Below are 14545 nucleotides of genomic sequence, written 5' to 3' on the forward strand. Positions count from 1 at the left end.
AAAACAAACAAAATATATAAGGAATATTAACAAACTCTCTCAATTGTGCCCCATATTCTATAATTTACTATGAGAAACTAAGTAGAGAAAAATCTGAAATTTAAATTTTTGTGTTAATCAGAGATATAGTAATATAAAAACTTGAAATCAGTTTCAATATCAAAATGTTTCTGAGTAAATTAAAACGATGGCAAATTTTTTATAGTTGGGTATATATAAAATTATAAATTTACTTAAGAAGTCTTGGGCTTAGATTTATTTTTTCACATAACTGATACTTTATGATCATTGTATAAACAAAACATATCTTATAGCAAGAAAAATACCCTGTTTTAAGTATTTTTTATTAGTGACATTATTTTTATTAAGTAAGCAGCTTGAATTTAAAATTTTACATTAAAATGAAACCAGATGGAAGCTTGTCATAGTGGAGGGAAGAGGAAGAGGGCCATTAGATAGAGAAGGGACCACTATGATAGTGACAATTGGAAATGATACTATGGATGAGAACTGAGTGCTAAAAGTAGGTAAGGGTATCTACATGGTACCCTTATAGTACCCATTTGGCAAATCATAATTCAGAAAGGAGATGGAGGGAGGGAGAGAGAGGAAAAGTGCCTGCCATAGAGACAAATTGGGGTGGAAGGAGGGAAACTGGGCACATTGGTTGTGGGAAGTGTACACTGGTGAAGAGACAGGTGTTAGAACATTATATTACTGAAATCCAATCATCGACAACTTTCTAACTCTATCTTGTGATAATTTAATTAAAAATACTGTCTCTGTCACTGTCCTCCCATTGTTCATAGATTTGCTCGAGCGGGCCCTGTAACATTATGAGACTTGTTACTGTGTTTGGCATATCGAATACGCCATGGGGAGCTTGCCAACCTTTGCCATGTGGGTAAGATACTCTTGGTAGCTTGCCAGGCTCTTCAAGAGGGGCGGAGACTAAAAATACAAAATAAAAAAATTAAATTAAATTAAACCATGTATTTCTGAAATGCTAGACTTCAAAATGCATTTTCATCTCAACTCTACGAAGGAACAGTAAAAGAATAGAAATGTAGCTTTGATGGGACAAATATGAAGACTTTCTTGGATATTAGATGCATACAGATTCTGAAATGTACTAGATTAGTTTTACCAGATAAAGGTAGGCATTGGATTGTGAGAGTTAAAGTTGAAACTATAAAAAAATGTAGAACAACTAGGTGGTTAGATAAAAATATTCACATAGATTGATTTAAAAACAAGCACACATGTCAGAAGTGGCCTTAATAATGACTCAGGGAACTCAATGATTGGAGAAATCATATGTGACCAGGTAAGTGAACAAGAAGTCTTGGAAACAGGAAGAATACTATGACTAATTGAAAAAGTTTACTATTATGGGAAAGTGGTTGAGTTTATATATTAAAGGCAGAGAAAATCAATAGCATGAATGAATCAAAGAATAGTAAGGACCATGTTTGGCTGGAGTAAAGCATTTGGGCTCTGAATCACCAATGGAGATTCTGAACAAAAAAAAATAACCAGTGATATATATTCAATTGTAGAGTACACACCTTATATTTGTAAAGTTCTTGTTTCCATCCCCAACAGCAGCAAAAGATAGAGAAGATCAGGAAGAAGAGGAATCTGGGAGGACTTTGGAGGTGAGATACGGGAATACAGGAAGAATATAATATAAGACACACTTTCTGTAGATCTTGAACACACGTTAAGGTGAAAAAATACATCTGGAGTCATAAGATCATTTAATTAGATGACAGATGTTTATTCCAACAGAATTATAATAGTGAATTATTACAAATAAATTTGATTTTCTAGATTTTCCCCCTTATATACAGAATTTCTCTAATTATCAGTTAATCTATATTATTCAATAAATTGCATTTATTAATATGAATTTAGTCAATAATGCTAGCTAGATAACATATTAAATTAGTATGTGTTAAAAATGCTGTATGTCAAAGCCCCTCATATGTTCTTACAACACCCTATAAAATGTCAGCATCTGTGACCTATGTTATGCTAAATGTACAGATGGTTAACAAACAGGGCCCACTTTCATGCACTTGAGTTATGAGTAGGACTTGAATCCAAGTATCCAAATGTATAGTTCCTTTTCTCTCTTCTATTACCCTCCACTTCTAATCTTGTCAGTACTGGCCAGGTGCATTAGAGATGCATTCATAGAGAGCAACAACAGTGAAAAAAATGTCAAAACCCCACATGCATATAGGACATGTTCTATAAATAAATGAAACAAACTTGATATAAGGTAATGGGGAGTGATTCAGTTTAGGTTGTTTGTACATAAATTTCTCCTTATTTTGAAAGCAAGTATCAGAGTAACCACCGAAGTAAGTGGCAATTTTTCTTACTTTAAATAGGTGTGCACGTTTAAATGATCAGGGGTATCTCTATCCTGGTAAATGTACTATTAATAATTCGGGGGGAAAGTCTTGAAGTATAAGTCTTTGCTTATTTCTATAGGACAGTAAGTATCTTACAGAAGCCACATAGAGGAACATCTGTTTTCAAACCACTTGGCTGCTTTTAAGCCTCTGGAGGGATGTAACTGAACACAAAATGAGAGAAGGGAATAGTTATATAGTGTATCTAACCGTGCAGATAAAAATATGTGAAGCGTCTAGTACAAATAATTATAAACTTATTATTAAGGTCTGAGATTTGAGTTTCATCCCTGCCCACCCTCCTCCCCCGCAATTTATTTAAATGCCATGGTTTACAAAGTTGTTTATGATGATTTGTTACAGGCATTCAACATTCCAACAAGAACCCCACCATCACTGTCACCTTTCTTCTACCATTGTCTCTGTTTTTCCCAATCACCCCTGAAGTCTGTCCCCATACAAGGCAGAAAATGATTTATTTTATATTTCTTGTTACCACTAGTGACAGAATGATCAAAAAATATTTTAGTGGAAGAAAATTTGTGAAAAACTTTGCATCTCACCATGGGGTCAGTCCTTGTCTGGGTTTTTACTAAACTGTTGTTGCAAGGTAAGCCTTCTGTGTTAATATTTTTGTTGGTCAAGATTGGTTGATTTCTGCATTACATTCCCAACCAATCTGGTGTGCTACTACTGGGATGTCAGTATTGTAGAGGTTGGAGATGTTCCAAAAATCCAGAATATTTAACTGGGCAGTTCAGCCAGAGGTTTGACAGTGGCTTTGGGGCATGAGTGTGGCTGCCAGGACTTCGGTAGGGTAGGAGCTGGTCCGCCCCCTCCAAGCTGTTCTCTGAGGTCTCAGCCAGAAACAGGTATCCAAGAATTTTTTGCAGCTAGCTGATGTCTTTTGAGATTTATTTATGAGTCTCTGGAACAGGACCGGTATATGAGCTTACAGAGCAGCAACAGTGGGTTGTGTCACCCTTGTTTTTAATACAATTTATTTCATCTCTTTATATTGATAATATTAAACACCAGGCCTCCCCTCCTAAAAATTGCCTAATTGCCTCTCCTGAGTCAATATCAGTTGGATGTAGTACACCATTGGGAGACCAGTAAAAAGAAAACAGACATAAAAAGCCACTAGAATATTTTGTTACGCACAGACAAAATCTTCTGGTTTATATTAGTAATATGCAAAAAAAATCAATGAGATAACCATTATTTTTATTGAGAATCTACTAACTCCCAGACAATTATTCATATTTAATTTATTTAGACCTCACAACAGTTTATTAAGATGTGTTGTTACTATCAGCACCTTTTAACAGTTTAGGAAGTGGGCAAAGAGAAGGAAAATGAGTTTTCCAGTAAGAAACCAGGAAATTTACACAGGGTGATGAGTACTTTGCATGACAAAGGCCCAGGATCAGTCCCTATAGCACACCGGAGTGTCCAGCAAGCACTTCCAGGAATGACTCCGAGCTTGGAACCAGGACTATCCCCCAAACACTACTAGATGTGTTCCCCACCAAATGTAAGCAGGGGATTAATCTGATTTTGTTCTACTCCAATACTCATACTCCTAAAAAAATATGCCCCATGTAAGAAACCTCACAACTTTCAAAGGGTGATCATGCTCTGACCACTGACAGAGCCAACTTAAAAGAAGAGTGCATTTATTCCTCCAACAGGAAGGTCTAAATTAGCAAATATCATGTGACTAAGTAAATTACCAAGATTGAGACACACGTCTCTTGATCCTCTTCCATATGAATTCTAAGAAAGAAAACTCCTATCCTTTAGAGTTCTATACTGCTTACTGGTAATGCACTTATTTTCTTCTGGGTCTTCCAATCTCTGGATAAATAAATATCATTTGGCAAGGCTAGATATTTTTTGATTTTTTTAAAACTCATTTCTTAGACTCCCAACAGTTGTTCTGGGACGAGTGGGCTTAGCTCTTGACTGACCGTCAGAGTGATTAATTAGATTTAATTTTTGTACTGTTTTCTCTGCCATCCTGTCACTTCCCCCCAATGACTAATAACTCTTCTACAAAGTCCAAACAAATGGCCACGGTATCTAGCTTTTATTTTTGGAAGTTTCCCCCAGCCAAAATTCATAGACCCTCCACAGACAGCAGTTTAGAAATTCCTGGCCAGAATTCCTGCTCTTAACAGCCGCACTTGATATGGTTAGATGGCCCGTTGACTGATGTCCTGGGTGGCATCAAGCCAGCTCAAAAGTTGTCAGGCTATTTGAACCAAGAATCAGCATTGGGCCATGATAAATATAGATGAGCAGTCTACCAAACAGCTCTATGAGGTGCCCTATCTTTTACAGGAAGTACCTATGTGCCAGCTCTAAAGCATAACACCACATGTCTTTTTCTGCACTTGACATCTGTGGACACTTAAGTGTGTGACAAAAGGAAAAGAATGAGAATGGAAAGAAAGATGGGATGTGTGTAGGTGAAGGGAATCAACTGGAGAAGATGAATTGCAGCTCGGGCCCAGGAGACCCCTAGAAACCCCAGCTCACTGACTTCTTAAACAGGGGATGCAGGCACTAATTATAGATATTTCATTGTAAAGGCTCACAGCTTAGCACAGTTGAAGGAGGAAGTCAAGAAACTGGCAAGTCAGACCTCTTGTTTCTAGCCATGTTGCCAAAGAGCCAAAGAGACACCAGGTAAAACCTGAGCATTTAGAGTCCCTTCCCAGTGAGTTATAAATTGTCATGGAGCCAGGTGACTGGCATCTTGAGGGGGTGACAAAACACGGCTGTTCAGACAGCTCCAGACACCCAGACAAGCTTAACATAGTTTTAACAGATTCATCAGTGCATTGAAGATGTCAAGTGGTCTAAATATGTGGTGAGCATGGGAGGACTTCAAATTTAGGATTTGTGGGACTGAAAATCTGCCTTGTGGCTAATTTAAGACTCAAGAAGGTTAGCAACTGCCCCAGTATCACTTTACAGATAATCTTCAATTTCCTCATCTGTAAACTGAGAATAAAATTAAAATACACCTCATGATGTTATTATCCTCAAATAAGATGACTTAGGCAAATAATTTTTTAATGACAAAGTCTACAAATGTCTTACCAAGCTTTTTTTAGAGTAAGAGTATTTCTTTTGTAAAACCTAGTTAAAACATCAATTTCCATCATTGGTCACCTTTAGAAATCATATATAAATCACATTTTTTAAGGTAATGACTAGTCATTTTTTAATTGGCAATGTTCAAAAGATGTCATCTTGACATACTGTATTTTTTAATAAGGAGGTTATTGTACGTTCTACAAAGTCTTTTCAACCTTCAGACTAACATAAAATTTGAAGAAATTATTCTCAAAATAACTGCCCATTTATGATTCAAAATAGTAACCTACTTTAGCCTACCTTATTTACCTTGTGTAGCATTTATCAACATCATTTTTACATTTTTAGTACATAAAATAGTGTTTATTTAAATAAATCTACTAGGAGAAGTGTAAGAGGAGAGAGAAAAAGAGCTATTTGTTCCAAAGAGAACATGGCTTCCCTAAAGTGGGAAAAGCTCCAAATGTTTTTAGACTCAATATGAAGTCAAGTTTATACTCAAAAGAAGATGTTTATATTATATTTTATGGTAACAATTTCATATAACCTTAAATTTGAAATTTTCTGAGATTGTTAAAAGGCCTAATTTGTAACAAATGATGTTCTGAGAGCCGGCATGCTAATGAAAACCCAGATATTTATTATGAAATAGGCATTTCTTTTTTTTTTCATTTTTTATAATTTTATTTATTGAATCACTGTGAGAGCAGTTACAAAGCTTTTGGGTCTAAGTCTCAGTCATACAATGAAACACCCGTACCTTCACCAGTGCCCATTCTCCACCACCAAAAATCCCAGTATACCCCCATCCCACACCCTCCCCCTGCCTGTGGGGCAGATGATTTCCACATTACTCTCTCTACTTTGATCACATTCACTATTTTGACACCAGGCCCACCATTATTTGAGATTTTACCCCAACACTCAGATCTGCTGAAAAGGCAACAATAGACAATTTGTGTTCTATTGCTGGTTATGAGTAACATATGATGTCGTGTGGCTGCAGTAGGGCCATGTGGTTTTGAAATTCCGAAATTTTAACACTTAAATCTGGAGGGATTTCTGCCAAAAGCCACTGGGTTTAGAGATCTGCTCTTGAGTCTCTGGAATCATGGCTGTTGAGCAGCTTGATGAGGAGCCAAAGAGGCCGTTCGTGGGCGATGACTTGGGGTCTCATTAGGGTGGAGAGGACAGGCCCGGCTCCACCTCCCCCCCCGCATCCTGTTGGACCCAACGTTTCATCACTGCGGGCCCAAGCCAGGTGGAGGGACAGCACCCATTCCCCCCTAGGGTGGCCCGGCGACAGTAACCTACTGCGGGGTCCGGACACATTTCTGACAAAAGCCGCTGGGTTTCGAGATTTGTTCCTGAGTCTCTGGGATCATGGCCGTTGAGCATGAGGAGCCAGAGAGGCCGTTTGTGGGTGATGACTTGGGGTCTCATTAGGGTGGGGAGGACAGGCCCGGCTCCACCTCCCCCCCATCCCGTGAGACCCAACAAGTTTCGTCACTGCGGGATGACAGCCACCAAGTCGCCAAGAGGGAGCAGACGGAGGGACAGCACCCATTCCCCCCTGGGGTGGCCCGGTGACAGTAACCTACTGCGGGGTCCAGACACATTTCTGACAAGAGCCGCTGGGTTTCAAGATTTGTTCCTGAGTCTCTGGGATCATGACCGTTAAGCAACTTGATCAGGAGCCAGAGAGGCCCGGCTCCACCTCCCCGCCCATCCCATGAGACCCAACAAGTTTCGTCACTGCGGGCCCAAGCCTGGCTGTCCAATGGCCTCTGGAGGATGACAGCCACCAAGTCGCCAAGAGGGAGCAGGCGGAGGGACAACACCCTTTCCTCCCTGGGGTGGCCCGGCGACAGTAACGTACTGTGGAGTCCGGGTGCATTTCTGCCAAGTGCCACTGGGTTTTGAGATTTGTTTCTGAGTCTCTGGGATCATGGCCGTTAAGCAGCTTGATCAGGAGCCAGAGAGGCCATCCGTGGGCGATGATTTGGGGTCTCGTTGGGGTGGGGAGGACAAGCCCGGCTCCACCCTCATCCCGTGAGGCCCTGTGTGTCTTGTCACTGGGGGCCCAAATGTGACTATCCAGTGGCCTCAGACGGATGGCGGCCACTGGGCCGCCAGGAGGAACAGGCCAAGGCACGAAACCTATTCCCACCTGGGTTGGCCCAGCACCAGTAACCTACTGCAGAGACCAGACACATTTCTACCTAAAGCCATTGGGTTCTGAGATTCGTTTCTGAGTCTCTGGGATCATGTCCATTAAGCAGTTCAATCAGGAACCAAAGAGGCCTTGCCTCCAATTATATAGCTGAGCCGGAGGTGGTTTGTGGGTGTGTTTCCCACATACCTAACTTTTGGCCGTTTACTTTCTTGGTAAACTTTGCCCCAAGTTTTTGGGGTCTGGCCAAAGGCACGGCAGCAATTTTGGGGGTATCTGGAAGTCTGAAGGCGCTATGAGGCTGCTGATGCACTTGCCTCACAGGTACAGATGAAATAGGCATTTCTTATAGGAAGAAATTCACCTATATTCCTTAGGTTGTTTTCACTGAAGTACTCAAGTCAACAAGTCAGTTCCAAAATATAGTTATGAAAATATTTTAATTATAGAATACAGTATTTATATTGGGATATAAATAAAAGCCTCCCAAGGGAGTCATATTGAAATTTCTACTGTTTTTACATGTGTGAATATTGAGATCACTGTCACTGTCCTCCCGTTGTTCATTGATTTGCTCGAACGGGCCCAGTAACATTGTGAGACTTGTTATTGTGTTTGGCATGTTGAAAACGTCCCGGGGAGCCTGTCAGGCTTTGCTATGCAGGCGACATACTCTTGGTTGCTTGCTGGGCTGTCTGAGAGGGGCAGAGGAATCGAATTCAGGTCATGTTTGCTGCATGCAAGGTAAATGCTCTACCCGCTGTGCTATCGCTCCAGCCCGAATATTGAGATAGCCATTGAAAAATAAATCTGTTGGAATTTATCTTAAAGCAACCAAGTTTATATATTATCTATTTCTAAATATTTTATTTTTGGAAGAAACTGAGGCTCTCAGAAGTTTAAAAAATCAAAATCATTCATGTTTGAGTGAATTGAAACACTTCATGGCTATTGATTGTTAAATTATAAAGATACATAAAATGAACTCAGAATGACATTTTAGAAAGCAATAACTATTTTTTGGCCAACAGGATGTCTCTGTAAATGGCATTATCAGTGTCAGATTATTTTCAGAGTTTGTATTTATTTCCTAATCTTGAACTTTGCATTGTTTCTATATTTTTTCAATGAAACAGCCAATTTTATATGAATTTTCAAAATTATATTCAATATGCCAGGTTTTTAAAAAATATGTTATCCTTTACATAATGGTTTCATTAGTTCATCTTTCTTTTTTGAAAATTTCATCCCTACTTTACAGGTCTTCAGTAAAAGCCAGAGTCTTGAGTTGCCCAGTTTGAAGCCTCTGACCTACTATTCTGATTGTTTCTTCTCAATACTCATGGCTGACATTTGACTTTTAAATGAGAGGCTTTTAGGTTTTTCAATCACTTGCTGATATGGTGGCAAAGTATTGATACCCATAACCACATTACTAACTTAGAATCAATCTTAGTATCCAGTCTTGCATTTCTAATCAAATTTATGATCCACCTCTCAGCTTCTTCTGGAGTCATATTCAGTTTATCTGCCAACATGTTAATACTAATACACTGATGGATGTAACAAAAAGTATCAAATATGAAGAGACGGGCATTTTCAATAAGATCCTTGAGACAAGCCACCAAGAAGTTTACAAGCACTGATTCACATTTGCTCAGCTTTTTCTGAGCCCCATCAAAGTCAAAGTTAACATATAAGCATTCAACAAATTCAGTAATTGTATCCTTGTATGTATAAGACTCCTGTTGAGTAACTTTGACCAGATCTTTTAGCACCTGCCTTTGTTTCCCAACGTCCTTGTTGGTTATCACTGCTGTAGTCAGTTAGCAGAGAATATGTGGACCCACTGTCTGAATTGCATTAAGATACTGGGGCTGGTAAAGGAAAAGATCAATAATGTTATCTTGCCTTTTGGGGTGGTTGAAGAAAATAGAGACCAGTGAATGAGCCATGTTCGCTGCTGCAGAGTGGAGAACTCACAGAATTATTATCTATGGTCTCTTTCAACCGGGTGGTGTCTTCCCAACTCTGGCTTAAGAGTTGGTATCCCAACTCTGGCATTCCAACTCTGGCATCCCAACTCTGGCATCCTAACTCTGCATTTAAGATTTCAGAAGCCAGTTCCCCCAGAGTGAACTCAAAGCATTTCTCTCTGTTGCTGGAACCAAGACTCTAAAGAAACAAATATATTCTGCTGCTCCAGAGTAATTTCCACATTTCTACTGAAAATTTGCATATCTATAGAGTGTATCCAAGTATTCTTGACTAAAACCATATTTATCTGCCAGGTAGTCAAAGAGCACCCAAATGTCCCTGGTTGACTGCATTTATTTTGTAATTTCCGGATCTTCAAACATCTTCACAATTGGTTCCGTTTCTGCCTCAAGTTGCTTGAGTTGTGCAACAATTGTGGTCCTTTCTCCCCTCAAAGCATGAGAAATATCATCAGAATAAAGGTTTTTGTATACATCCATAGCAAAGTCTGCAATGTTGGTATCACTAAGAAAATCCTCTTTTCCTTGCAGTAATTCCTTTTCACTACATATCTCTTTCACAGAAAGTCAAGCACAGTCTTTCTTTCACAGAAATAAAGACTAGCGCCTGTCCAAAAAGTGCACTATGTGAGTAGTCAAGTAGTCAAGTCATCATATGCCCTCTTGCCAAGGGCTGTTTTTAGTTTTTAACATAGTAGAATTCCTAGCAGCATAGTCATCTCCCCAAGAAAGCTCTCGTTCATTTCTCTGTGCATTTCAAATAATTTGTGCATTTCACTCTTCGTTCTCACTTGATGACTGTTTTAACACTCTCACCTTGTCTTCTGATGTTCTTTGTTGTTGTTTGTGTCATCAATCTCCAGTTGCACACCTATTAACTACTTGGGACAAGGAATCTTAGGGTTCCTCTTTCCTAACATCTAGACACTGTTTAGTACAGTTCCTGGAATATTCAATAAATGTTGTGAATGAATGGCTAGATTCAGAAAATTTAAACTATGTGAGAGCGTGGGAATCAACATAAAGTTTATTATGACATGTTCACATGTACCCAGCCTCAACAAATGCTTATAGATTAACCATCTTTATTATTTATCTCTCTTCAAGCAGTTGGATGTTTTGATTCTGAGAAATCTGACCAGCATGCAGTCATACTAACCTCAGAAGGACCTGGGTTAAGGACAATGCATGAGGATTATTGCTGTTGCAAGAATTATTTTTAGTACTTCTATTTAGTTGGATGCATTCCTTTATGAGGAATTTAAAGTGCTTCATTCACATGTCCACTGAATTGTCACAATCCTGTGAACTGTGTAGGGACAGGATTATCACCTTATTTCATGAATGAGGAAGTTATAGAAGCTTGACTCATTCAAAACCATTCAGGTAGGAGGGAGAGCAGAAAGAAATGCTTCATTCTTTTTTAAAAAAAATTAAAGAACTGTTATTTACAAAGTTATTGATGGTTGAGTTTTAGGCATATAATATTTCAGCACCTTTTCTTACCACCAGTGTCATTTTCCTCTAATAGTGTTCCCATATTCCCTCCTCAAGTCCACAAGCCCACAAGCCCCCCTCCCCATCCCCATCCCCATCTGTCAACTTGAAAGGCACACTACAAAGTTTCAGTGGTTGCAGCTTAGTTTCATGTTTTCAGTTTTGTTGAATTTGTGTTTTGGATATATCACTATTCCTCTCATCCGTATCACCAGTATAACTGAACGATGAAATCATGCAATTTGCTACTGGAAGATATCATGTTAAGTGAAGTAAGCCAGAAGAAGAGAGGCAAACAGTATGATCTAATTTATCTGTAGTACATAGAATACTTGATGTGAAAATGTATTTTAGTAAAGGCAGATGCCTAGATTACCCTTGACCCCAGTATTTAGAGAGAATAACAGAGAAGGAAAGAAGTAAAGGAGGGAAGAATAAAATGGGAAGTAATAGGTGAACAGATAACAGGGCTTCAGTTACACTGGTGAGAAAAAATGCATTCTTATGCTTGTTATTTCTATTGTGTGAAGCAGCAACTAATTTGAGTGTTGTAGTCATCAAAACTTGACTGTTGCTAGAAACATTCACTTAGATAATGCAAACCTAAGGCCGTGTGCAATTCGAATCTTCCATAATCAACTATATATTGTGTCAGATCCATTTTTAGCCTGTCACATCACTGTATCACTATGTCACTGTCATCCTGTTGTTCATTGATTTCCTTGAGCGGGGACCAGTAACGATATTCGTCCCAGCCCTGAGATTTTATCAGCCTCTCCTTACTCGTCCTTCTCAAGGGTGCCGTATTGGAGGGAGGCTCTTCCAGGGTCAGGGGAATGAGACCCGTAATTGTTACTGTTTTTGGCATATAGAAAACACCACGGGGAGCTCTTCAGGCTCTACCGTGTGGGCAGGATTCTCTCGGTAGTTTGCTGGACTTTCCGAGAGGGATGGAGAATGTATATAAGAGAATACAAGCCCATATAGGGCCTGGAAAGGTTATTGTGATTTCTTCCTCAGGATCAACAGCATAATTTGTATGATTCAGTGCAAAGTAAAAGTACAAATTACTTAGGCTAAAGTTTTGAATTTTAGGAGTGATTCTGCTGAGGGTTAAACCTTTCTCAGTTCACACATGTAGGGAAGTTGCCTTATCCTTGAAGTTCTCTTGTCAACATTCATATCCTCTAAAGTTTTACCTAACCATTATTTCCATCTACTCTTATCTTTTTTCAGTATCAACCTATTCAATTTATCCTGTATACTGATATCTGATATTGAGTGAAATTTCTAAAATAAAAATATGTTTAGGTCTTTAACTTATTTAAAGTCTTTCAGCAATTCCTCATCATCTCTTTGATGAAATAAGATGCTGTAAGTTTATATTTTATCTTTTGCATATAGAAAACCACCCCCAAAATCAGTGGTCTAAAATAACCATTATGTATTTTTTGTGGTGAGATGGCAGAATAAAGAGGAACTAGCTAACCCAGATGACTGTTGCCTGGATCTTTCAGCTGGATACTTCAGTTCTCTGCGAGGTGAAGGTCTCTCAGCCAATCTAGGTAGGAGCTTGTGAGGATGTAGATGTATTTCAAGAGGGTAAAACTAAAAACAGGGATTGCTTCTAATGTCCCATTATCTGCACAATGTTCTCTCTCCCATAGTCTGTTGGTTATAATAAGGCACAATACCAGTGTGTATATTAAACTATTGTAATTGAATAACATGTCAATGTAATAAAAAGTCTAAGAGGAAAGGGATAATTTTTTTATTAAAAAAACTTTTTTTTGTTTTGGGGCCATACTCAGTGTTGCTCAGGGGTTACTTCTGGCTCTGTGTTCATGATCACTTCTGGAGCTGTTCAAGGGAACTTATGGAATGTTGGGGATTGTATCCAGGTCAGTGTGTGCAAGGAGGCAAGTGCCCTACCCACTGTACTATTGCTCTGGCCCTGGGGATATTTTTTTTTAATAAAGAATAGTGACTTGTACAGACTAGATATTTAGTCATTATTTGTAGACTAAATGAATAACTGTAGAAGGAGTTGCCCCTAAATTGTGTATCCTCATTTACTTGTGCAGGTTAAGTATATTTATGGTTAAGTATAAATTATAGCTCTTCACTTTAGTAGCTTTATGAAACATGACTTGGCCATTAAATGTGTCTGAAAGAAAAGTTCTGACAGCCATCTTGGCGGACCAATAGCCCTGGTCCAGAGACACAGCAGTGAGTCCTGGAGGACACCACAGTGTCAGAGGTCTCTCCGGGCCTTATATCAAGCCAACTGCGCCTGGGGACCCCAGATGGAGCATGTGCGCTCTCCCTGTCTACCCTAGATGGAATCCCTGAGACCAAGAGCTTCCACAAGTAAGGCCCAGGTATGCGGGTTCCAGGACTAAATCTCCAGGCTACATGGTGGCAGAGGGGCCAGGCTGTATCTCCCCTGTATTCCTGCCCATGGCTGTCATACCTAAAATGTACCTCCGGGCACCATCTTACCACACCAACAACCCTGGTCCAGAGATGCCCAGTTGAATTTCACAATCGATTAGTGCCCTACAGCCATGTCTCTGTAACCCAACTATTTGCAATCTAGAATTCCAGAAGCGTGTGGCCACAAAAGTGGCTGTGAAGCTCTCATGATATTAAAAATGAGCAATGGAAAATAAGTTATCTAACATCTGCACCTGGCAGCTAGGCTTGGATGGTGGTGGAAAAATTCAAGAAAAAGATAATGTCTGAAAGATGCCCAAAAGTAGAGAGAGATAGTATTGGGGAAATTGTCTGCCATAGAGGCAGGATGAGGACCGGGATTGGGTGGGGGTCAATACTGAGGACATTGGTGGTGGAAAATGTACTCTGGTGGAGGGATGGGTGTTTGATCATTGTATGGCTGAATCTCAAACATGAAAGCTTTGTAACTGTATCTCACGGTGATTCAATAAAATTAAAAAATAAATTAAAATAATTTTTAAAAGAAAAGTTCTGACCCATATGAGTCAAATAAATGGATCACAGAAACTCTGCAATTGATGAAATCCAGTGCTTACTTTTTTTTTTTTATAATATCACAATATTAGAGTTAGAGGCTATAAAGAAAAGATTCAGACTCTCAGCTCTAAATAAAGACCCGTATCACATCCCTTGCCTGGGCTCATCTTTTTCATGACTTTGTGTACCTGAATCCCTTATGACATCTCTCAGGCAAGATGTGACCTAATAAGAAAGCTTCCACAAGCACCAACATGTGGTCATAAAGTTAACTGCTTCTTGCTTTGTATCTACATTTTATTATCAGAGAGTTGGTGGAAATTCATGAAGCACAAAAGTTTTAGTTATTGAGT

General features: G+C 39.2%; 1 pseudogene; it reads right to left on the bottom strand.

The window, feature by feature from the left end:
• Positions 1-8969: 8969 nt before the first annotated feature.
• On the bottom strand, positions 8970-10265 carry LOC130028546 (eukaryotic translation initiation factor 3 subunit E-like; annotated as a pseudogene).
• Between the last annotated feature and the right edge of the window lie 4280 nt (positions 10266-14545).

This window comes from Sorex fumeus, unplaced genomic scaffold, assembly GCF_029834395.1.
Source record: "Sorex fumeus unplaced genomic scaffold, SorFum_2.1 ptg000003l, whole genome shotgun sequence".
NCBI lineage: Eukaryota > Metazoa > Chordata > Mammalia > Eulipotyphla > Soricidae > Sorex > Sorex fumeus.